The following is a 23,589-nucleotide window of genomic DNA, read 5'->3' on the forward strand; positions in this document are numbered from 1 at the left end:
CCCACAAACCACTGTGATGCCCATGAATGACAAAACTGTATCAAACTTGACACGCAGGTGCAGTGTAGCCCACTTTACATCCTGGTGCAGTTTGGGGGAAGAGGGACCGTGGATGAGGGGACTTACAATATCTTCAGTCACTTCCTGGGACTACTGTGACCCCCACCAATGACTGATCAAGACCAAACTTGGCACATAGAGCCACCATGGCCCACTCTACATCTTGGTGAGATTTGAAAGAGCTTGGACCTTGGATGATGGGACTTGCAGTATATTCATTCACTTCCTGAGACCACTGTCACCCCCATCAATGTCTCATCAAGACCAAACTTCAAACAGAGAACACCCATGACTCACTCTACACCCAGGTGCAGTTTGGAGGATGATGGACCATGGACGATGGGACTTCCAATACCTTCACTCACTTCCTGAGAGCACCGCGACCCACACAAATGACTGATCAAGACCAAACATGGTACATGGAGCCCTCATGACCTATTCTACATACTGGCTCTGTTTGGAGGGGGATGGACACTGGACAATGGGACTTGCATATGGGAGTTGGAGCTCACCCGCACCCACTGAACCCAGCTGACATTGGATATAGGCTACACTTGGAACACAGGCAAACAATGCCTTTCTCAAATGACCCGGGCATCGCCGGGTCTCCAAGCTAGTAATAAATAAATAACATTACACAACACTAAACTGAGTGTCTCATGCAATGCATGTTATGCAGTGTACAACCACAATGTGCAACATCACTGCATGTGAAACTCCCTTCCTCCTTTTAGGATAATATATTTTGTTAAGCTGAATATGTTTGTTGTCTTATGGCAAATAATTCACACCACATAACGGAAACACTTGTATCTAGTTGAAAGCAACCCCTTATGTTTAAAAAAGGATGGGAAGTGCCTTTGTGGCTTTTAAAACACACAGCGTCCAATATCCTGTGTAGTGTAAATCTGCCACAGTAAAAGCAGGCTATATATTTGTGGCCAATTTCAGGTAGAAGAGATTGGTTGCTCCATGTAACCTGTCCCTTGGGAGAAAGATTTCTGAAACTCTTGCTGACTCATGGAAGTGGGAACTCTCCTATGGATGAGTTCCCACTTCCATCCATCCTATCCTATGGATGTGGTTCAGTTCCTTTTGAGTGATAGCAAAGGCAACAAAAAAGTGGCTGTTTTGCTTTGGCTGCAAAAAAGACTATGAAGAGAGACTCAGAGAACATTGCATTCAAATACTGCACACATTTGTTAAAAAACAATTCATCTCAGCAACCTGTGAGTTGGGAAGCAACCTGGCTGATCAAACAGGGCTTTTGCCTGACTGCTTGAGGAAGGAAAAGATGGAACCATCAAATCTTGCTTCTCTTGGGGTGAATCTACATTGTAGAATTATTACACCAGTTTAACACACATGGCTCAATTTTAGGAGTTGTAGTTTCTCTACTAAAGCATGCTAATACCTCAACCACAAGTCCCAGGATACTCTAGTATTGAGCAAAGATCCCATGGTCATACTGGCTTCTAGGATAGTTGGGAAGTTCAGGCTTGATTTGCCCTAGGACCCATTTATTTGTCTTTTCAGCAGCCCATCGTATTCATAGAAATTCCTCCAGCACCCCATCTCAAATGAGTCGATTTTATTCCTATCAGCTTTCTTCACTCTCCAGCTTTCACAAACATAGTAGTTCTCAACTTGTGGGTCCCCAGATGTTTTGGCCTTCAACTCCCAGAAATCCTAACAGCTGGTAAACTGGCTTGGATTTCTGGGAGTTATAGGCCAAAACACCTGGGGACCCACTGATTTAGAGAAAGGGGAATGCGATGACATGAACCATCCCCACTTTAGTTTTCATTGGTACATATTGACACTTCTGGATTTTATTGAGTCCCAAGTCCTAGTCACCTTTTGATCTCTTGACTGCAGTCTCCATTCTGATTACGTTGACCTAGCCAAAGGATGGCAAATCCTGAACTATAATAAATAAGACAATTAATATTTCAGTGTCCTCATTATCTACTTTAGGCCACAAACACTTTGACCACCCACTGGGTTAAAGTATTAGCGGAGGTTAGCTAAGAGTTGTTTCCCCCCATGTTAGCTTTGCTTGCTAATTTTATCACGTTAATTTTGTTTCGTAATGGCCATTCTTCCAAATTGCACCTGGTTTCATGGTTTATTAATTTGAGTTTTGCAAGATTGTTTGAAATATGCCTGGATTTTTCTATTAATCACTTTATGCTTCCCCTCGGGGAGCAGACAGAGCATAAAGTGTTTATTTTCTCAGATAAATAATACCCATTAACACATTGCAGAGATAAAGTGGTTTTACCATTTCACATATAAGTCTGTTCAGGGAGAGGGATTGAAGAGTGGAGTTAAAATGAGGCTGAACTTCTGCTACAATGGGAATGGAATAGGAAGCAGGTACAAATGGTACAATTTAAAACAATGCCTCCTGCTCTTTGTTGTTGTTGTTGAGTGGATTCAAGTCATTTCTGATTTATGGTGATCCTAAACTGAACACATTACAGAGTTTTAATGGCAGAAATTCTTCACAACAGTTTTGCCATTCCTTTCCTCTGAATCTGAGAGGGTGTGTATCCTTGGCTGAGTGGGGATTTGAATTTAGGTTTCTAGAATCATGGTCCAAGGCTCAAGCCACTCCATTTTTTTAATGTCAGGAAAAACTTGAGAAACTGCAAGTTGCTTCTGGTGCGAGAGAATTGGTTGTCTGCAAGGATGTTACCCAGGGAACGCCCGGATGTTTGATGTTTTACCATTCTTGTGGGAGGTTTCTCTCATATTCCCAAATGGGGAGCTGAAGCTGACAGAAGGAGCTCATCCACGCTCTCAGGTCAGCAACCCAATCTTCAAGTCAGCAGTCCTGCTGGCACAAGGGTTTAACCCATTGTGACACCAGATGCTCCCAAACCTCTCCATGATGGCTCTTCTTTCATTTCTACTAATTAGTAAAATGTTGGCTGGCATCCTCTTAGTGTTTGTTCAAAGGAGGTTTCTCCTTGCCTCCCTCTGAAGCTAAGAGGGCATGGCTCTCACAACATCGCCCAGTGGGTTTCCATAGCCAAACAGGGATTCAAACTCTGGTCTAGAGTCAGAGTCCAATGCTAGTTCTCCATGGCACTCTCTTAGAAGCCTTTAAAATGTTCATGCTGGAATAAAACTTTCCCCCCCACCAACAGAGAGAAAGCAAACAGCGGGCCATTACTGCCTTCTAGATAGGAAATTCTAGAGCCTAAGGGCAGCCACCTAGAAGGCTCAATCTCTCATCCTTGATAATTGTATCTGTGGAGGTAGTGAGACTGAAAGAAGGGTCTTCCCTGAATATCTCAAGGCCAGGTGGGTTCATATGGGGAGATATACATGAAAATATATGGTTCAGGTCCAGGCTGTTTGTCAAATCGCATCTCCCTGTATAGACCATCTTGGGCACTTTGGTCAGCGGAGGAGGCCCTGCTCTCAGTCCCACCCCCGTCACAAGCATGGCTGGTGGGAACGAGAGAGGGGGCCTTCTCCGTGATTGCCCCCCACCTCTGGAACTCCTTACCTATAGAAATTAAAATGGCCCCCACGCTCCTCTCCTTTAAGAAACTGTTAAAGACACATCTATGCACCTTAGCATACGGAGAGGAGGAGGACTAACATAACTGCCACCCCATAGCAGCTATGGTCTAAGAGAACTAGAACAAGGACTGAATATTTTCAGAAACTTGGTCACTTAAATTGGTCCAGGTATAAGTTCGCTCTGTGCAATAATGTTTTTACTGACTGTCATGTTTAAATTTATTGTTTTTTCTAATGTGGAAATTTTGTTATAACGTTTATGTTAGTCATTTTATACTTTTGATATTAATGAAGAAATTGCGGCATTCAATGTTTGCCGTTTATATGTATGTTAACTGCGCTGAGTCCTTTTGGGGAGAGAGGGTGGTCTAGAAATAAAGTGTTATTATTTATTTATTTGTTTACAGTATTTATATTCTGCTCTTCTCACCCCGAAGGGGACTCAGGGCAGATCACAATATACACATAATTGGCAAACATTCAATGCCATATACACATAGAACAGAGACAAAGACAGACATAGAGGCAATTTGAACTCCTCCAGCTTCCAACTTCCTGAGGGTATGCTCGATTCCGGCCACAGGGGGAGCAGCTGCTTCATCATCCACTGCGACGGCAACTTCCTCATTCCAAACGCTTGCTGGATTATTTTTTTAGGGTGTCGTAGATTAGTTAAATTAGCCTCCCCATATATAAGTGGTACCTAAATTTCCTACTTGATAGATGCAACTATCTTTCGGGTTGCTTAGGTCAGCAACGAGCAGGGGTTATTTATTTTATTTTAATGGGAGGGTGCTCATTCCGCCACGGGCTGGCCTCGAACTCATGACCTCTTGGTCAGAGTGATTTATTGCAGCTGGCTACTAACCAGCCTGTGCCACAGCCCGGCCCCTAACTATTATATAACTATTTAGGATTTTGTTGGGCCATAACCAGCATTTTGAATTGTGCCCATCATGCCCTTCATACAGTATATTTCTGGCAAATTATGCAGAATTTAAATTGCGGATTCACACTTCCTTCAGTGCTTATAGTTGAATAATTCATCTGGCAAACCTGGCAATAGGCTTTGAAACATTACACTTTGGGATTACAAAGCCCAGAACTCCCTCAGTCAACATGGCCAATATCCCAAGGTGGCCCACCAATATAGGTAGGGAGTCTGCTAAGGCCCAGTTTGCTGTCTGATACATAGAAATTGAGCCAATCTCATCTGGGAACATCTGTCTTGTGTTGGGAGAAATGGGAGAACACCTTGCAACCCCAAGGCTATGGGAAACTGTTGTTTCATGAGAAGGAAACCTCTATGGTGTCTTTTTATTTTGTCAGCTTTAGCTTTGTTGCTCTCAAGTTCCTGACATTTCTTTCTAAAATACTTCAGAATATTGCTTATTGAGTTGCTGCCAAGCTGAATAAAACACACTTTGTTATTTAAGACCAAAGCGATACTGGATCACATAATGACATACGCTGGGAAGTATTTATTAGTTACAAAGCCCCTGGATATGTCTGAGGCCAAAATTGTGTTTTGACTGTCTGTCTCCAAGAACCAAATACCCCAAAGACACCAGATTTTGTTTAATTTGGAAGCTAAGTGAAGTTGGTCTTGGTTATTATTTGGATGGGACACGGTCAATGGATATCAGGTGCTGTGGGCTGTATTTCAGAGGAAGGAGATGGCCAAACCACCTCTGAAAATTCCTTGCTTAAGAAAACCCTATGGAATCAGTGGTGTTACTGTAATTCAATTACCTTGAAAGTACATATACACAAATACTCAATACCTTAAAGACACCAGATCTCATCTGATCTTGGAAGCTAAGCTGGATCAGCCTTAGTACTTCAATCTGAGAATTGTAGATTGTATTGCTAAACTTTGACTGAAAATCAAGATGTTTTGTTGTAAATTCTGGTTTGAGCTCTTCTTAGTGGCAGAATTCATAGTCTAAAATTCTACTGGTTGCTTTCCAGTAGGCCCACTGATTGAGTTGTTGAATGTTGAGTATAGAGGTATATTCTATCAATTAACTGAATCTACTCTAGCTGGATGCAGAAAATCATTGATATGCAATTGGTCCCAAGTTTGCCCAGACAATCTGAAATGCTACCTCTTTATGTTGTGGTGTTCAAGTCATTCCCATGATCTTTATGGAATTTTCTTGGACTGAGAGCACATGACTCTATGCTACCAATTTCCTTATCTCAAAGGTGCTATCAGATCCTTTTGCATATAGTTCTAGTGCAGTGGTTCTCAGTCTTTGGGTCCCCAGGTGTTTTGGTCTACTACTTCCAGAAATCGCAGCCAGTTTACCAGCTGTTAGGATTGCTGGGAGTTGAAGTCCAAAACATCTGAAGACTCAAAGGTTGAGAACCACTGTTCTAGCAGGAACTTCCAGATTTTAAAAATATAGCTACCTGCGCTGCAAACATCTTGTCGGAAACTGTGCAAAAATAATTAAAAGAGACAAGGAGAGTAGCTTGGGAAAAGCTAATTATTGAGAATACTAGGTGTCTCATTGGGCCTTGAATATTCTCTGGGCTTTGATTTCAGGACATAGATGCTCAAGTCCTATAATGCACAAGTCAACATTTGCTTTCTGGAATTTTTATAATCATAATGTTTGATTTGTGTGAAAGGTAAAGTTGTTGCCATTGCTAATTTGATTCCTCAAAGGGTTTTCTTGGTTTAAATAGAGGAAATTTAGGTTTACTTGACATTGCTATTGATGGGTTTTGGTACCAATTCAAAGGGAAAATATAGCCTAAGGAAATCTGGGTTTTGCTACTCCTGGTGTAACAATAGGGAACTAGATAGCAGCAGTGAGTGGAGTGTTGAATACACTTTTGGTGTTAGCCTGTAGTTAAAAGAAGCTTTCCTGGGTGCTGAATCTTGTCTCTAAAACAGCTTCAGCACTCTGGATAAATAAATCCCTGAACGGATTCACAGCCCTGTGAACACAGAATCCACGGATGTGATGACCCATGGGCCTTGTAGTCCTGCTCAGGACATTGTAATTCCTGATGAAGATGAAAACTTGGGTTTTTTACCTTCCCAGTCTGAACTGGATTCCTCTCAGCCAGATCTTTCCCAGGCAGATCTGGGAACCTTGCACCTGCAAGAAAGTTGTCTCCCAGAAGTATGTCAAACAAGCCCAGAGCCTACTTCTCCCGTGTTCTTGCGCCGGGAGTTTTGTAAACAACAGAGAAGTTTGGAATCAGCTTCGCGCAGGAGTGCGAGGATTGCAGCTAAGAATGTAGCCAATTAAGACTGCTTCTCGTGAGAATCTTTAAGGAGTTTAACATCTGGTCTCAGAGTTTAGCTTTCGTTTCTGATTCCCAGAGAACTGCTTCGGTGGGAAAGTTAAACGCTATATAGGTGTTTTACCCGCGTAGTAACTTCGCGGAGTCAATTCGTCAGCCTACGGAGCGAGTTGTGTCTGGACAGCGCGCTCCGATTCAAGCCTCGCTCCTGCTCAAGCCTTGCCCTGCTTTCCAGCCTTCGCCTTGCTTCCCAGCCTTGTTTACCTACGGACTTTGCCTTGTTGCCCAGGACCAATCCTTGCCTTGTATCACGGATTTTACCAAGTTATTCCACGGACCTTGTTCTTGTTCCTTGTTACCTTGTTCCACGTTTTAAGCCTTGCTTCAAGTATCAAGTTATTTCCTAGCCTTGCTCAAGTTTATGGACTAAAGGACCTTGTCATCTCCCCTCACTTTGCCTGGCAAAGTGTGTGTTTCGGTTACTGGATTACAACTTTGGACCTTAATATTTCATATTGGACATCGCTTTTTTGGACTAATTTAGACCTTTCCTGAAAGGTCTGCTTTTGGACTATTTCACATACTTGCTTTTATTAACTTTATATATTCCTTCAATAAAGATATTAGTTAGATTCTGGCCTCTGTGTTTGGTTATTGGTGCCTTTGCAACCTGGGTCGTGACAACGGAACACTTCTTCAACTAGATGAGTTTCCGGTCTGATTTTGGAGACTTGAAACTAGACCTTGGTGAAGGTTTTTTTTTTTTGCAGTATTGTGAGAGTTATCATCCCCAAAATAGTTTCATGAACTCTATTTAAAGCAATATGAATAGTACATTGCTGTCGATAATATGCTTCCATTCCTGATCCCTGTGAAAGCATGACATCAGGGTGACCTTGGGCAAGTCACATGCTCTCAGCCTTTGAAAAACCCCTGATGAGTTTGCCTTGGGGTCAGCATGAGTCGTAAATAATTTGAAGACACACAACAACAATAAAATGCTCCATTAATATGATTAAAATATTTCTATTCCACCATTTATCACGAGATCTCAGGGTGGCATACTATTAAAATAACATTAAAAAGTTTAAGGCAATTCTAGTTAAAAGCAACATAATACTTTAAATAGGTTCAATAAATCATCCGTTCAAAAGAAAAGGCTAAAACTGTTAAAAATCATATGATGTATCTTTTTCCTCCCGATCTCACTTGTAAATATTGACTTGAAAACAGAAAGCCAAACACTTCTTACAGTATCTTCTTTTGATGGAAGTTTGCCCTATTAGAGTTGCTGGGGCTGTTAGAAACCTGATTAACAATTGAGTCAGTGCTTGGTCAACCTGCCATGTAGCTTGTCAGTCATTGCTTCCATCACATCTTCATGACCCCAGTTTTTAAAATGCCATAACAGGACTAGCCGAGTGATACACAAAAAGCTTTAGGCCTGACAGATTTCAGAATTTCTTTTGCCTCTAACTTCAATTTCATTTTCAAATTAAGCAACAATTGCTTTTAGAAATTTTCAAAAAGGAAATCTTGAAGACCCAGGAGCTGTTGGATGTGTAACTAGTTCCCTTTCCCATTTATCCCTCACGCACTGTGTGACTGTTCCAAAAAACTGATAAAACCTGTTTTGGATGAAAGTGGGGAGAACATAAATCAAATGAAATCAATCTGGTATGTGGAAGAAACACAAATGAATTTCCATATCTTTACATTTCTTTTAGTTTGCAAGAAAGAGCAGAATCTGGGTAATCCTACAGCATGGGGAAATGAAATAGCCAGTTCCCCTTCCATATATTTTTCCGATTGAAAATCCATCCACACGTGATTGATGCTAAAATGGTATAATCTAAAAAATATTGTTGAAATGCAATTGTGGATGTTTCATTCTCATTTGACTGGGCATTTTTTTTAGAGTTTCTCTTGAGACAGAAACATTTAGCAGAATTTCAGAAGTATGTATCATATCCAGATTACAAAACATACCAACCAATTTCTCTTGCCTTTTTTTTTTTGCCTTTCCTGTATATCTTCCAAATGGCTGGATCATGTGCCAAATGACTCAAGTGCACCATCTATCTTTAATAGCTACCTTTGTGCCATATGAGTCTATAACACCTGCTTGCCAAGTGACCAAGAAATCAGAGCTTAGCAAAACAGCGGCTTACATCAGCCTATGGCTTTAACGTACATGTAGGTGAAACTGTTCCAACTGCAGCATTATTTCTGGGCCAGTCTACCACCTTGGCAAAGAAAGTCCTGGCAGTCTCACAGTTCCTGAAGGATATTGACAATCTGGAAAGTGTCCAGAGAAGGGCAACCAAGATGATCAAAGGTCTGGAAACGGATCCTTATGGGAAACGACTTAGGGCATGGGGTATGTTTAGCTTGGAAAAGAGACAACTGAGAGGTGATGTAAAACCCCTTTTTAAATACTCAAAAATAAGTCATGTAGACTTTGGTTTTGGCTGCTACAGAGCCTATAACATAAACCAGTGGATTCAAATTATTAAAAAAGGGATCTCACTTAAACAATAGAAAGTACAATTAAATTCCCATAACTGAAGGCAGCCAAAAATTGACCTAAAAGCAACAAACCAGATGCAATTTGCAGTCCATTTCTTTTTATTTCTTTTTAATTTTATTTTTTATTGAAATATATTGCCAAATTGTTATGTATCCTTCTTTTATGTACATAAGAAGGTGTGTTGTTTCCATATTATCTAGCTCAATGCGTAAAATATAATGTGATAGATTAACATTTTAAAAATGCAGTCCCCATGTTGGAATTTTCTTTTCTTCCAGTAAATTTTTGAAAGGTTCCCAATTTTTCTTGAATATTGAAGTGTCTTTTATCTGAAGATATCTTGTCAAAATTTCAATTTCTTCTATTTCATCTACTTTTACTATTCATTCTTCCATTTTTGGTGTTTCTTCTAGCTTCTACGTCTACACACACACAATTCTTGCTGTAGTTGTCATCAGAATTAGCACAATTACTCTAGATAAATGGGAATGTCTCTGGAAAATAAAAGTAAAAATATTCAGAAATTTCTCACTGCTGGAAAACTTTTATAAAATGTTCTATCAATATTACACGACACCTGCAAAAATAGTCAAAATGCAACCACAATAGAAAGATACCTGTTGGAAATGTAAACAAATAATGGGATCATTTTTTTTCATATGTGGTGATCATGCAAGAAGGCAATTTTTAATATTTAGATTGAGATCCATACAACTATAGAAAAAGTATTACAACTAAAAGTACCCACAAATCCAGAGGCATACTTCCTAGGCATAACAGATAGATCTCTTTTGAAGATATAGGACAGACTTTTCATTCTGGAAGTCCATTTCTGGTCCTGAAAATTTCATGGATGGATCCATTCTTTTGGAAATAAAAGTGGCAGCCCAAGATACGAAAACAGCTTTGAAGGCTATGCAACTTGGCTTCTGTTTACTTCTGCGGTAAATAAGGATATAGGATGAGATCATGCCTTGAGAGTATGTAATGCAAATTTCCACTGGCAATAATATCACATAGTGTTGAATTGTTGTTGTGTGCCTTCAAGATATTTCCACCTTGTAGTGAACCTATGGTGAACCTATTACAGGGTTTTCTGGGCAGTTTGAATTACATTTGCCGTATCGGTAAGTGATAGCCAGAAAGGGTGCTCCTGGGACTTGATGACTGCTCCATTGTGGAAGATTTTGTAGTGGACCATGTGAACAATAGAAGCCTTCCCAATTACTATGTATGGGGTGAAAGCTGGATAGTAGGGTTGTGCTTTCAGGGCAAACCTTGATCTGTTTTGTGTCTTTACTTTCAGTGGGGGCTGCAAATCTGTTTTTTGAGAGCTCCCGAAATTGGGAGGGCAGATATCTGTTTTTGCTCTTAGGTACTAAAAGAACCATTTTCTATTGGCCCACTATGAGGAGGGGGGCTCCCACCCATGCTCCCCTTCCCAGTGTGCATTTTAAGGAGGCTTCTTCTTATCTGCTGTTTCTACTCTAGCGTAAGAAGGGCTAGGCTGCAGGCACTGGCAGGCGTGGGCGCTTTCTGAGCCTGGATGCCACAAATGCACTCTGCTTGGAAAGAGTGTGTGTGTGTGTGTGGCATGCAGGCCCAGAATGCCCATGCCATCAGTGCCTGCAGCCAAGCACCTCTTACTCTAGAGTAAGATGCACTCAGCTGCAGGCACAGGCGGAAGTGGGCACTCCTGCATGCCACACACACCCTCTCCTTGGAAAGAGAGTGCGTGTGTGGCGTGCAGGCCCAGAGTGCCCGCACCGCCAGTGCCTGCAGCAAAGCTCCTCTTACTCTAGAGTAAAGAGGCACTCAGCTGCAGGCACTGGCAGGAGCAGGCACTGCTGCACGCCACACACACACTCTCCTTGGAAAGAGTGTGTGTGTGTGGCGTGCAGGCCCAGAAAGCATCCACGCCTGCCAGTGCCTGCAGCCTAGCGCCTCTTGCTCTGTGATGCTGAAAAGCAGGCCAGGATCTGGGACCCACTCCTGCCTGCTTTCATGTCAATCAGATTTTAATACAGGGAGGAGCCTTCCTGTTCTGTGCTCCCGAAGAAACGAAAGATACAAAAAAAAGAAAGAAAGAAACAGGAGAAACAAATTCCACGCACAACTCTACTGGACAGTGAACTGCTATCAATACAAATCAAGATGACAACACTATATTTTGGACATGCAATGAGATGTTCTGATTTATCAGAAAAGTCAATCCCCCACTTTCATTGGAATTATGGGCACAAGACACTCACAAAAATGAAAGACTCCCAAGACAACACCCCTAAATCTCTAGGTTCTCCAGTGTGAGTCTATAGTTAACATCTACAAAAGCTAACCATAGAATTGTACTGGAGGACTTAGATCCCTTCTACACTGCCATATAAAATCCAGATTACCTTCTTTGAACTGGATTATATGAGTCTACACTGCCATATAATCCAGTTCAAATAATATAATCTGGATTTTATATAGCAGTGTAGAAGTGGCCCTAGAGGTTCCTAAAGAGAACATTTTAATCATATACATGAATATGCAAATATTCTGACCATAGAGCTGACCGTAGTACTATGCGAAGCAGAAGGCACCAGGAAAAGATGACTACATTACAGGTGGGTCCATTCCATCAAGGAAATCACATTCTTGAACTTACGAGACCTGAACAGGGGAACCCAGGCTCTTGGAGGTCTTTCATTCAAGGGGTTGCCATACGTCAAAGTTGACTTAATGGCAAATAACAATGATACAAGAACGAACAAATTCACACTTTATATCCTTACCTCAGATAGATGAGCACACTCTATAAATCGGGACACATTGCCCCCTTACCCTCTAAGCAGAAACAATTTGTCTGACCTGGGCGAACTTGGGAATTTAGAGCTAGATACTTTGGAATCCCCAACCATTCTTGATTTATCTCTAGGAAAATCTACAAAATTAGAGTTCTGAAGCAAACATAGTTCTATTCCTGAAACAAGAATATTCTCTTTAAGATATATTTATGGGTAATATCAGTGGAAACGATAATGCCGGTAAATGTCTGAGACTCAAATGCTTCAGGCTGGATGGAAAGATAATATTTCATCATGAAAGTCAATACACTTGATAGCTTGCTTGATACCAATTGTAATTAGACCTTGAATCAGGGAAAGGCAGGCACTCCAATAAACACAGCCACTTGTTTTAGGCTTCCCACCTGAATACAAGCACAGCTCCGTCTTCTCATAACACAGCTGTGTAGCATTTACTGAGCAGGCAAACCAAATCACAGTTCCTTTTTACCAGTTCTGGTTGGCTTTTTTCCAGTTTGAGATTGGAAATAGTCTTAAGACTATTTTTTATTTCCATTTGGGTCCAACTGGAAGAGAAACTGGTCTGATCATAAAATTATATCCATAATCAGATGGCCACTTGGAATGACTGCTTTAAGACATCATCAACGCCGCCTTTGCTTTGATGCCCCATAACAACGTCTAGGATTGATTGGAAACACACCGTGAGATGGTCCAACAGGATCATATACTGAAGCCAATTAAGTGCCAAGTCTTGTAGCAAGAAATATATATTCTCCTAATTAGGGATGGAAAAAGAATTTCATTGGGTTTGTAATTCTCAGAAAAAGTACTCCTGTGACTGGTCATTAGGCAAACCATACCCCGTCTCCGTATTACATGCATTTGCGATTGTATTTCAGAGAATTGTATGAGCATATATAACTGGATAAAGAGGCATAAACTTGGAAAAAAATACACACAAAACCCCTTGAGCATGAAAAAATGTCAGTACTAAGAATGCCACAAAATACATACTAATTTTCCTTAAATGTGCACACATTCCTTTCAAAGTGGTCCAGACAATATCTCGCCATCCAACACAAAATGAGGATTTGACAAGAATCCAAATGGGATTTTGTGTAATTGAGACAGAAAATTTCATCTTTAAAGATGAATGCTGAATTCCTAATGGTTGTATTTTCAACTGTAAATTTGTCTGGGTGTTTGTTATCCAATACAATATTATGATTAGTAAATATTACATAAACAATGAAAAATCAAATCACAATAGTGTTTTAGACATGCATGATTGTTGGTCAAATCTACAGTAGACACTAGACATGCTGAATCAGTGGTAACTTGATAGGTCAATAGATATATTGGTAGGTTAGTTTTCAAAATCAAAACATACCATACAGGATGAGTGACACCTGGCTCGACAACAGAACATATGAAAAAGATCTTGGAGTTTTAGTTGACAACAAGTTGAACATGATCCAACAGTGTGATGCAGCAGCCTAAAAGGCCAATGGGATTTTGAGCTGCATCAAAAGGAGTCTAGTGTCTAGATTGAAGGAAGTCTTGGTGGGTCTGTTTAGTCTGCAGAAACGAAGGGTGAAAGGAAACGTAATCACCATGTTTACATATTTGAAAGGCTGTCATAAGGAGGAGGAAGCAGGTTTGTTTTCTGCTGTCCTGGAGACTAGCAGACTAGCAATAGGTTCAAATCACAGGAAAGGAGATTCTGCCTGAACATTAGGAAGAACTTCCTGACTGTAAGAAGATCTGTTCAGCAGTTGAACTCTCTGCCTCAGCGTCTGGTGAAAGCTCCTTCCTTGGAAGCTTTTAAACAGAGGCTGGATGACCATCTGTCAGGGATACTTTGATTATGCTTTGTCTGCATGGCAGTGGGTTGGACTAGATGACCCATGTGGTCTCTTCCAACTCTATTATTATATGATTCTATGAACTAATGTAAAACAGTGAACTGGTGTCCACTCATTCAATTTCTTTTGTGGGACTCTGTGGTAATTTCTTGGATCTGCACTAGGACTCTTCTAATTTTTTTAAAAAAATAATCCATAATTTGCTGAGATGGTCCTAGAAGAGCAACTTTTCTCCTTTTGTAAAATGCCTCTGAGTATTAGTGTTATAGTGCAAGAGTAGTATGCCACTCATAGCATCGTAGAAACACAGAGTTGGAAAAGTTAAAAAGAGCCATCAAGTCCAACCACCGCCATACAGAAATACATAATAAAAACATTCCCAGTCTATCCAGACTCAATTTAAAAACTCTGCTGCAGTATTTTCTACTGCCAAGCAGCTTTTACCATCAGGAAGTCTTTTCTAATGTTTAGATGGAATATCTTTTCCTGTAGCTTGACTCCATGGCTTAGGTTTCTTCTACACTGCCATATAAAATCCAGATTATCTGCTTTGAACTGGATTATATGGCAGTGTAGATTCATATAATCCAGTTCAAAGCAGATAATGTGGATTATTTGCTTTGATAATCTGGATTATATGACAGTGTAGAAGGGGCCTAAGATACTCCTCAGAAGGATTAATGGTTTCCAGACGTTTGACCATTTTGATTACTCTTCTCTGGACACACTCCAGTTTGTGGATATTCTTGAATTATGCAATCTGGACACAGCATTCCAGGTGAAGTCCAAGTAAAACAAAATAGCATGGGACTATATTACTTCCCTCAGCCTAGGCAGTGACACTATACTTCTATTGATGTTGCCTAGAATTATATTGGCTTTTTAAAGCTACCACATCACACTATTGATTCCTTTTCTTCTTATGTTCTACTAAGACTTGCAGATCCCTTTCACTTGTTCTGTTTTCAAGCCAGGTGTCACCCATCCCATATCTGTGCATTTCATTTTTCTTGCCTAAGTGTACATTTCCTCTCTGTTGCCATTCATTTTGTTAGTTTCGGCTCAGCTTTCTAATCTGTTAAGGTCATTTTGAATTCTGGCCTTGTCCTCCGGAGTATTAGCAATCCCTCCTAATTTGGTGTCACCTGCAAATTTGATCAGCCTGCCCTCTATTCCATTATCCAAATCATTTATATATATACCTGTACTTTGATACTTTGGAAGAGCCTGAAAACTTGACTCTTCCAACAGGCTTTTGGCGACTAACCTCCTTAGGTTGGGATTGCCCTGTTTGTCCATTCTGTTTTTATAGCATTTTTACTCCTTGCCGTATATAGTCTTTAGGTGTATGCCTCCTCCAGCATCTTAATGGGATAATAGTCCTTGGTACCTACCTCTTTCCTAATCTGTACTGTACAAAACTATTTGCACTTTTCTGGCCCACTACCCTTTTTGGAGACGACCCAGGTTTTTATCAAAGTGTGCTTATTGCTTATTGGTATATGTGATTTTATTTGTTTAAAAAGGTAAAGGTTTCCCCTGACGTTAAGTCCAGTCATGTCTGACTCTGGGGGTTGGTGCTCATCTCAATTTCTAAGCCAAAGAGCCGGCATTGTCCGTAGACACCTCCAAGGTCATGTGGCCGGCATGACTGCATGGAGCACCGTTACCTTCCAACCAGAGTGGTACCTATTGATCTACTCACATTGGCATGTTTTCAAACTGCTAGGTTGGCAGAAGCTGGAGCTAACAGCGGCCACTCCCGCCACTCCCGGGGGTTGAACCTGGGACCTTTTGGTCTGCAAGTTCAGCAGCTCAGTGCTTTAACACACTTCACCACCGAGTTATTGCTGAGTTTTATATTGCTTGTTGCCTGGGCTTGGCCCCATGTAAGCCGCTCCAAGTCCCCTCGGGGAGATGGGGCGGATATAAAAATAAAATTATTATTATTATTATTATTATTATTATTATTATTATTATTATTTTATTATGACACAGCAAACAAGATAGATATGCTGGATTTCATATCACAAAATCACAAGTCGAATATTTCCCAAGTGTCTAGGACTGTGTGATGTATTTTCAGATAATGAGTGCAGATCCCAGCAGGGTGGCCTTTTGCAGCTGGCAGATCGTAATTTTGTCAATGTCTATTGTTTCCAAATGCCGGCTGAGATCTTTTGGTACGGCACCCAATGTGCCCATCACCACCGGGACCACCTGCACTGGTTTCTGCCAGAGTCTTTGAAGTTCAATCTTGAGGTCCTGATAGCGGCTGAGTTTTTCCTGTTGTTTTTCGTCAATGCGACTGTCACCTGGGATGGCAACATCAATGATCCAAACCTTGTTCTTTTCCACAACTGTGATGTCTGGTGTGTTGTGTTCCACAACTATTATTATCATTATTATTTTATTATGACACAGCAAACAAGATAGATATGCTGCATTTCGTATCACAACATCACAAGTCGAACACTTCCCAAGTGTCTAGGACTGTGTGATGTATTTTCGGATGATGCGTGCAGATCCCAGCAGGGTGGCCTTTTGCAGTTGGCAGATCATAATTTTGTATTATTATTATTATTATTACTACTACTACTTGCCTCAACTGCTTTGGCTACTACTCTTAGAGGGCAGAGAAATGCTGGACGTGATGACGGCATATCACTATTTCTTTTACCAGGCAGTGCCAAGGGGAAATGGGTTGGCAGCAGCCTGGCATTCCCTCCCCAAAACATCCAATTAGGCCTCTGGCCAATCTCTGCCACACATATTCATTCATTGCCACACATATATGAAATGGGAAGACCTATGCTCAGATTACAACGCTAACCATGACATGGTAATGATGGAGACAACGGAGAAGGCGGAGGCATTGCCAAATGGATGAGGGGAGTGTCCAATAGTTGTACTCCTGTCCTTCTTGTAATCATTTATTTTAAAAAAGTCTCTCATTAATTTGGGTCTGAATTTGGGTCTGAATTTGGGCCTGAATTTCTCCACACTTGCAAGTGTGTGCAAAAGAGGCAGAAAGGGGTTAATCAATCTGAGGAAAGGGGAAAAAAACGACGGACCCTGCCAAGGTTCTCTCGATTTTTCCCGCTGATGGCAATTATCCGGAGTTGGCATCCATCCCAGAAACATGCAGCTCTACAGTCCCGCTGCTGGGGCCCCCACTCCACAAAGCCAGCCATCCTGAGGGGCTCACTTGGTGTGGTGCCCAGGAAATGACAAACAGAAAAGGTCACACATTCTCCAAAAAAAAAGAGGAGAGAGATATATACCATTCAGCAAACGCTGTGGCTTCTCACTGCTCTCCTCCCTCCACAACCCACTACCTTCCCTGTGAATGTGCAGAGACTTCGTAACGTTTAGCAGAAGCAGCAAATAGCAGCACAAAGAAAGGTCTTTAAAATAAATTATTATTTTGTTTCAATTAAAAGGGAGGGGGGACCAGACACCACATTGCTCAACCCTTATCCCTACAGGAAATAATTTCACACTTGGATAATATACTCAGTATGCTAGCAAAGGCTAATTTGTTGTTGCCTTAGCCTCGGCTTATAAATTGGTCAAGCTCGCTGTCTTTTTCGTTCACTCCCACCTTTTAAATCATGGAGTTTCTTGCTGTGGAATATTCTTCCCATCTTTATTTCCTCCTCTGTATCAAACTCATGCAGCTGCCTAAGCATGTCAAGGGCTAGTTTCCTATACAGCGCGTGATCCCTGGAATTTATCTTACAGCAACCCAATGTTTTTTAGTCACAGAGAGCTGCCTCTATCTCCAGGTGGTATTTTATAATATATATAACAGCACACATGGAAATGCTAGAAGACATTTTAGTATCCAAATCAATCAGCACGAGGTGGCGAGGAAGGCAAAAGGGATCAAGATGGAGGAAGACGAACACTCGTCGGCATTCACATCCCGTTTGTTTGGGCGCCATTTTGTGCAGAGCAATTAAAACGCATGGCCGGATTGGACTCTCTGCCAAATACAGATGGATTGGCAGACTGGGAGACAAAGCGACAATCAGGAAAGCAAATTGAGAGCAGGGCATAATGTGCTAAAGCTCATAATGTGCTAAAGCGCAAAACATTTCTCAGCATGACCGCTCAAAATTTTGGAAGAACCGAGGGGAAATTTATGGCTGGGGTGACAGTGAAAATAGCGCAGGTTCATTCACGTTGACAGATGGCACTGAACATGGTTTTTTAAAAATAAAAACTGGCAAGAATTTTGAATCAATCACCTTAAACCATACATGCACACGAGACCCATGTTCATAGACTCTCATTTGCTTCAAATTTTTCTAGAGTTGGCTCCTAAATGTTGCAGAACAACAGAGAAGCAGAGAAGTTCTGCCACTGAGACCATGGACATTTTGGAATGGTGTCTAGTGTCAAATTAAACTTGTGGTATTGTTAAATATATACTATATATACTTGAGTATATACCTAGTTTTTCAGCCCTTTTTTAGGACTGAAAAATACCCTCCTTGGCTTATACTCGGGTGAGGGTCCTGGTGGGCTTATATTCAGGTTGGCTTATACTCAAGTACTGTATATACTCGAGTATAAGCCTAGTTTTTCAGCCCTTTTTTAAGACTGAAAAAGCCACCCTTGGCTTATACGCGGATGAGGGTCCTGATTGGCTTATATTTGGGTCAGCTTATACTCGAGAATATATGGTACATTTATTATTTTTCTCTATTATTATTGGTATTATTGCATTTATTATTTTTCTCTATTATTGTTGCTACTATTACATTTATTTTACTCTATTATTATTATTATTATTATTATTATTACATTTATTATTTCACTCTGATATTATTATTACAGTAGAGTCTCACTTATCCAATACTCGCTTATCCAACATTCTGGATTATCCAACGCATTTTTGTAGTCAATTTTTTCAATATGTTGTGATATTTTGGTGCTAAATTCGTAAATACAGCAATTACAACATAACATCACTGCATATTGAACTACTTTTTCTGTCAAATTTGTTGTATAACATGATGTTTTGGTGCTTAATTTGTAAAATCATAACCTAATTTGATGTTTAATAAGCTTTTCCTTAACCTCTCCTTATTATCCAACATATTCGCTTATCCAACGTTCTGCCGGCCGGTTTACGTTGGATAAGTGAGACTCTACTGTATTGCATTTATTATTTTACTCTATTTATTATTACTTGTATTATTTTCCTGTATTTATTATTATTATTATTACATGTATTATTTCACTCTATTATTATTAAAAGGATACATAAGCACATTTACATTGAAGAAGATGAGAATAATGATTTGATCAGAGTTGGACAGTCTTACCTTAAATTTGAGCTTTATGTAAATATTCAAAAACATTTCACCTACTGAGGCCTCAATTAATGTAATTTTATTGGTATCTATTTTTATTTCTGAGATTTACCACTCTTGGCTTATACTGGAGTCAATGTTTTCCCAGTTTTTTTTTGGTAAAAATTAGGTGCCTCGGCTTATATTCGTGTTGGCTTATATTCGAGTATATACGGTATATATGGTATATTTATTATTTTTCTCTATTATTATTGGTATTGTTACATTTATTATTTTACTCTATTAATTATTATACTCTATTAATTATTATTATTACATTTATTATTTTACTCTATTATTGTTACTTTTACATTTATTTTACTCTATTTTATTATTATTAATACATTTATTATTTTACTCTATTTATTATTACATATATTATTTTACTGCATTTATTATTATTATTATTATTACATTTATTATTTCACTCTATTATTATTAAAAGGATACATAAGCACACTTACATTAAAGAAGATGAAAATAATGATTTAATCAGTCATATCTTAAATTACAGTTTGATGTAAAGATTCAAAAACATTTAAACTACTGATGCCTCAATTAATGTGGTAAAATTTTTTGTGGTAAAATTAGATGCCTCGGCTTATATTCGGGTAGGGTTATACTTGAGTATATACGGTATATATATTGGGATTTGAATAGTGTTTGCAATATCCATTGATAGCTGGTCCCATAGAGCTCAGAAAGAGATATATAATCATCAAGATAAGGGGATACAAATATGTCTCTTGTCTTCATCTCAGGTGAAGTGAGCATATATACACTGGCTCTTTTCTACAAGAGTTCTCTCTCTTCATTATCCCTTGTCATTGGGACTGGACTAAGTTATGTTGCTGCCTGAAGCAAAGCTGGTATTCTATACTTATCACCACCAGAGTTGATGGCCATTTAAAGAATCATACTTTGCCACAGAAACACCAGTTCCTGCCTTCGATGTCCACCTGAAGAAGGGCCTTTCACCTTGCTGTATATAAAGCCTTTTCAAAATATAGATAACATGATTTGAGAAAAAAGAGGAGAAGAGGACAAGGAGAAGATAGATGTTTCCCCCAAAGTTAGTCATTTCAAAATAAGTTTCTACAATCTAAAGGAAAGCAGTTGGACTATGTGTGTGGACATGGATGGAGACTGCAGAAATGAAGTGTCTTAGGAAGTTTGTTTAGGTGGAGTCTATTTTCTTTACTCTCCAGTTTCTTAGCTTTTTTTTCTCATAGAGTTTAGTTTTCAGATCCTTTACCATTTTGGTCAATGTCCTCTGGATAAATTTCATTTAGTCCACATCTTTCTTAAACTGTGGCTTCCAAATCTGATACCATTACTCCGTTACTAATTACTAATACTTACTTACTTAGGCGATCCCTCGTAGTTTGAGGATGATGGTCCTCCATCTTCGCTATCTTGGGGATGGATCCGTAGATGGCTGAAGAGACCTATTCTTGATCTGCATGTTCTCCCGCAGTGAGGACATCGGTTTCCAGGTGGAATGCGGTTTCGGTCAGGTTTGGCTTGACGGGCTTTGGCACATTTCTCCCTTAAGCCCTCCATTTGTGCCTCTTCGATCTCCACAGCACTGCTGGTCACAGCTGACCTCCAGTTAGAGCGCTCAAGGGCCAGGGCTTCCCAGTTCTCAGTGTCTATGCCACAGTTTTTAAGGTTGGCTTTGAGCCCATCTTTAAATCTCTTTTCCTGCCCACCAACATTACATTTCCCGTACTTGAGTTAGGAGTAGAGCAACTGCTTTGGGAGACGGTGATTGGGCATTCGGACAACGTGGCCAGTCCAGCGGAGTTGATGGTGTAGGAGCATCGCTTCAATGCTGGTGGTCTTAGCTTCCTCAAGCACGCTGACATTTGTCTGCCTGTCTTCCCAAGAGATTTGCAGGATTTTTCTGAGGCAACGCTGGTGGAAATGCTCCAAGAGTTGAGTGTGATGTCTGTAGACCGTCCACGTTTCGCAGGTGTACAGCAGGGTTGGGAGGACAATGGCTTTATAAACAAGCACCTTGGTCTCTCTACGGATGTCCCGGTCATCAAACACTCTCTGCTCATTCTGAAAAATGCTGCACTCGCAGAGCTCAGGTGGTGTTGTATTTCAGTGTCGATGCTGACTTTTGTGGAGAGGTGGCTGCCAAGGTAGCAGAAATGGTCAACGTTTTCTAATGTATTTCTGGCATTGAAGAGTGATTGGCTGGTGCCTGTTGGAAGAGCACTTTGGTTTTCTCGATGTTCAGTGAGAGGCCGAGCTTCTCCTATGCTTCTGCAAAGGTGCTTAGAGTGGCTTGTAGGTCTTCTTCTGAATGTGCACAGACTACATTGTCATCGGCATATTGGAGTTCTATAACAGATGTTGTGGTGACCTTGGTTTTGGCTTTCAGTCTGCTGAGGTTAAATAGCTTGCCATCTGTCCGATAGATGATTTCCACCCTGGTGGGAAGCTTCCCATCAACAAGGTGAAGTATCATAGCGATGAAGATGGAAAATAAGGTCGGGGGAATAACACATTCCTGCTTGACACCTGATTCCACCTTAAATGGGTCACTTTGGGAGCCGTTGCTGTCCAATTACTAATGGCTCAAACAGAATAGAGTGGTATCATATATTTCTTTAATGTGGACATAATAGCCAAACTATATGAGATTTATGTAGCATAAATCGCCACTGTAGAGTTGTGCATAGACTTATTGCACAATCAAATGTGTATCCAAATGTTTCTCTGTGCCTGCATGTGTGTAATCTGCACATCTCTGCATTCCTGTGCCTTTGCTCATATCATGGCATTGCATATTCAGCTCTACTTTTGCAAACTTGAACTGAATGCAGATATTCTACACTGGGTAAAAACGCCAATATCTTCCATGGGAAATATTATGCATGCATTAGGTATTAACTACCCCTTCCCATTTGAAACATCATTAACAATATTCCTTGTTCTCTCATCAAAGTCATTGACAATTACGTTGAACAATGTGGCACCCAGGCCACATTACTGTGACCCTCCACTTGTCAGTTCTCTCAAGAATAACAAGGGATCATTGGTGAGTACTCTTTAAGTCTGGTCCATCAACCAACTATATAGCAACATCTAGCCCACATTTCTTCACCTTGTCTCCAAGAATATCATGGATGAACTCATCAAAGGTCTTGCTGGCTGTTACTAATCATGGTATTCTTCCGTAAGCACCTGCAGAGTGATTCTTTTATTGATCTGTTTGAGAACATTTCCTGGTATCATCAAACTGACTGACGGGTCAGTTACTCAGGTCATCTTTCCTCCTTTTGAAGGTGGGAGCAACACATCACATTTTCAGCCTGCGAGGACCTCACCTGTTCTCCAGCAATTCTCAGAGATAATAGACGGGTCTCATATATTATATCCATGGTTGCAGTTCGCCTGACCCTGGAAACCTGAATTCACTTAAAATAACTAGGTTTTTCCTGATTCTCCTCTTTAGCTATCTTGGGCTACATGTAGCCCTCTCACTGCACCATTTATTTTATTTTCACAAATTAAACATGGTTTCCTTTTGGGAAAGAAGTTGTTGAGCAGCTCTGCTTTAACTCTGCCATCCATTAGCAATTATCCTGATTCTCCATGCTTCCTTTCTCTTCTTTTTGCTCTAAACGTAGCTGAAAAGCCCCCAGCTCTTTTAAAAATATATTTTTAACCTCTTTTACAAGCCTGATCTCATTTCCAGCTTTAACTCACATGATCTTCCGTCTGCAAATATTGGGCTATTCATTGGTACTCTTTCTTCGTGATTTGCCTCTTGCTCCATTTCTTGGACATGCTCCTCTTAAATCTTAGCTCCTGTGAAAGCTCTTTATGTAGCTGCCCTGGTTTCCAAATATGTCTCTTTGTTCTCTTTTTCAGTAAAATGCTTTGCATTTGTGCCTTCAAAATCCATGAGATCTTATATACTATCCGCATAAAGTTATTGACATTAGCATTAGCATTCAACTTTCCTTTTCTATGACAAATTCCAACAGGATGGAGCCACTTCTATCCAACTAGGTCCGTCTCACAAATGATTTCATTCATTTTTGTGAATATTAGGTCTAAGATAATCAAGCCTTTTGTTGCTTCTTCCACTTTCTGGGGAATAAAAATGCAAGAGTAATTTGCACATAATTAATTCGGTAGTAGACATGTGCACGAAATTTGTT

The 23,589-nt window shown here is 40.3% G+C and overlaps 1 long non-coding RNA gene across 1 annotated transcript in view; it reads right to left on the reverse strand.

Annotated features, from left to right (window-relative positions):
* Nucleotides 1–9,515: 9,515 nt before the first annotated feature.
* The window catches only part of LOC134296799 (uncharacterized), a 140,835-nt gene continuing 126,761 nt past the window's right edge, over nucleotides 9,516–23,589 (reverse strand). Inside the window, exon 4 of the long non-coding RNA XR_010003664.1 lies at nucleotides 9,516–9,882. This is a non-coding gene — a long non-coding RNA (uncharacterized LOC134296799). The remainder of the gene's footprint in view (nucleotides 9,883–23,589) is intronic.

Source organism: Anolis carolinensis, chromosome 2 (genome assembly GCF_035594765.1).
Source record: "Anolis carolinensis isolate JA03-04 chromosome 2, rAnoCar3.1.pri, whole genome shotgun sequence".
NCBI lineage: Eukaryota > Metazoa > Chordata > Lepidosauria > Squamata > Dactyloidae > Anolis > Anolis carolinensis.